General features: G+C 40.9%; 1 pseudogene; it reads right to left on the bottom strand.

Annotated features, from left to right (window-relative positions):
• Positions 1–2,854: 2,854 nt before the first annotated feature.
• LOC130324169 (U2 spliceosomal RNA) lies at positions 2,855–2,962 on the bottom strand (annotated as a pseudogene).
• Between the last annotated feature and the right edge of the window lie 392 nt (positions 2,963–3,354).

Raw genomic sequence — 3,354 nt, 5'->3', positions numbered from 1 at the left:
GTATTTCCATCTCTCTCTCTCTCTCTATATGTATATACATATATATACATATATATATATATATATATATATATATATATATTTAAAAGAAAAAAAATTATATATATATATATATATATATATATATACATATAGAGAGAGAGAGAGATAAATATATATAGAGATAGATGGGTGGATAGATAGATAGATAGATAGATAGACATACATACACACATACACACATACATACATACATACATATGTGTGTATTGTTGGAGTTGCAAACATGGGTGCACTTGACAAACTCAGTGCGGCTATTCCCCATTGAAAGATTGTTGCACCCAGGACCCTTAGCACTGGGATATGCTACTCAATACCACTGGCATGGCCAGGTGTAAACAACATCTGACCTTTGTTGTGTATGTAACCATGGAGATTGTGATGTCGCCTAGGCCCACCAAAGAACAGCCTTGTCAGAAGCAGCACTGCCATGAGCAGAAGTAGCAGCACCATAGGTTGTCAAATAAGTTGGATTTAACCAAGACAAGTGAGTCCAATAGGATGCAGGTATGTCCTCTATCCTTACAGCTTCCCGTGGCTGTTGGTTTTATACCGTTTGGGGACAGCCAAGGAGGCGTCAGCAGACAACACAGGTAAGTGTGTGCTTGTATGTGTGTGTGTGTGTGTGTTTCCTATGCAGATCCTAAACCCAGTATCAAATGCAAGTAGGAGGAGTAAGAAGGGTTCCTGCCAAAGCCAGGTTATGGATTGCATTTAAAAATGGTCCATCAGAGTGAAATGGACTCCCATCTTCCTGCTTAGCAATAATGATATGGGTTTAGGGTCTGCTGTGTGTACTGGTGGGTGACTGCCACCCAGCCAGAGTGTGTATGGGAGGCTGCCAGCCAGCCTCCCTTCCTACAAGTAATGATGGTGCATGTGAAGGGGATAGCGTTGGTTCCTCCCCTTTCACAGTTATCACTTCTCATCCTTCCTTTTGGCTGGTATCAAATGTGGTGTCTGTTTATATCAGTTTAATATCTGATATGTCCCCTATCTGATAGCATATATATTTTTTTTTTCTTTTAAATATATATATATATATATATATATATATATATATATACATATAGAGAGAGAGAGAGAGAGATGGAAATACTTTCTTAAACATGTTTTCACCTCATTTTTACCTTCTTTTTTTTCTTCTCTCCATGTTTTCCTTCTTTCCTCCTTTTTTCATATGCTGCTGCTTCTTATTTTTCTTCTTTTTCAGACCCTATCATTGCACTATTGCTTATTCAATACCACCAGCAGATGGAGACACTATATTACAACATTAGTTGTGAGCAGCAGTTTGTACAAACAAATGCCTCATAGCTGATGTCCTATCCACCTAGGCACATAGGCACTACCTATTGTCTATTGCCTGCAGTAGGGACCCACTGGACTAGACAGCAAGCAGCTGCAGCAAATAAACAGATAATCTTTCTTTCCAACACTGAAACCTGGTGGTGCATTTAATATATGCTATCAGATAGGGGACATATCAGATATTAAACTGATATAAACAGACACCACATTTGATACCAGCCAAAAGGAAGGATGAGAAGTGATAACTGTGAAAGGGGAGGAACCAACGCTGTCCCCTTCACATGCACCATCATTACTTGTAGGAAGGGAGGCTGGCTGGCAGCCTCCCATACACACTCTGGCTGGGTGGCAGTCACCCACCAGTACACACAGCAGACCCTAAACCCATATCATTATTGCTAAGCAGGAAGATGGGAGTCCATTTCACTCTGATGGACCATTTTTAAATGCAATCCATAACCTGGCTTTGGCAGGAACCCTTCTTACTCCTCCTACTTGCATTTGATACTGGGTTTAGGATCTGCATAGGAAACACACACACACACACACACACACATACAAGCACACACTTACCTGTGTTGCCTGCTGACGCCTCCTTGGCTGTCCCCAAATGGTATAAAACCAACAGCCACGGGAAGCTGTAAGGATAGAGGACATACCTGCATCCTATTGGACTCACTTGTCTTGGTTAAATCCAACTTATTTGACAACCTATGGTGCTGCTACTTCTGCTCATGGCAGTGCTGCTTCTGACAAGGCTGTTCTTTGGTGGGCCTAGGCGACATCACAATCTCCATGGTTACATACACAACAAAGGTGAGATGTTGTTTACACCTGGCCATGCCAGTGGTATTGAGTAGCATATCCCAGTGCTAAGGGTCCTGGGTGCAACAATCTTTCAATGGGGAATAGCCGCACTGAGTTTGTCAAGTGCACCCATGTTTGCAACTCCAACAATACACACATATGTATGTATGTATGTATGTGTGTATGTGTGTATGTATGTCTATCTATCTATCTATCCACCCATCTATCTCTATATATATTTATCTCTCTCTCTCTATATGTATATATATATATTTTTTTTTTCTTTTAAATATATATATATATATATATATATATATATATATGTATATACATATAGAGAGAGAGAGAGATGGAAATACTTTTTTAAACATGTTTTCACCTCATTTTTACCTTCTTTTTTTCTTCTCTCCATGTTTTCCTTCTTTCCTATGCTGCTGCTTCTTATTTTTCTTCTTTTTCAGACCCTATCATTGCACTATTGCTTATTCAATAACACCAGCAGATGGAGACACTATATTACAACATTAGTTGTGAGCAGCAGTTTGTACAAACAAATGCCTCATAGCTGATGTCCTATCCACCTAGGCACATAGGCACCACCTATTGTCTTTTGCCTGCAGTAGGGACCCACTGGACTAGCCAGCAAGCAGCTGCAACAGCAAATAAACAGGTAATCTTTTTTTCCAACACTGAAACCTGGTGGTGCACTTAATATATGCTACCAGATAGGGGACATATCAGATATTAAACTGATATAAACAGACACCACATTTGATACCAGCCAAAAGGAAGGATGATAAGTGATAACTGTGAAAGGGGAGGAACCAACGCTGTCCCCTTCACATGCACCATCACTACTTGTAGGAAGGGAGGCTGGCTGGCAGCCTCCCATACACACTCTGGCTGGGTGGCAGTCACCCACCAGTACACACAGCAGACCCTAAACCCATATCATTATTGCTAAGCAGGAAGATGGGAGTCCATTTCACTCTGATGGACCATTTTTAAATGCAATCCATAACCTGGCTTTGGCAGGAACCCTTCTTACTCCTCCTACTTGCATTTGATACTGGGTTTAGGATCTGCATAGGAAACACACACACACACACACACACACACACACATACAAGCACACACTTACCTGTGTTGCCTGCTGATGCCTCCTTGGCTGTCCCCAAACGGTATAAAACCAACAGC

This window comes from Hyla sarda, unplaced genomic scaffold (assembly GCF_029499605.1).
Source record: "Hyla sarda isolate aHylSar1 unplaced genomic scaffold, aHylSar1.hap1 scaffold_26, whole genome shotgun sequence".
Taxonomy (NCBI): domain Eukaryota; kingdom Metazoa; phylum Chordata; class Amphibia; order Anura; family Hylidae; genus Hyla; species Hyla sarda.
Note: the sequence above shows the minus strand (reverse complement) of the source record. Positions and strands in the feature narration are given on the sequence as shown.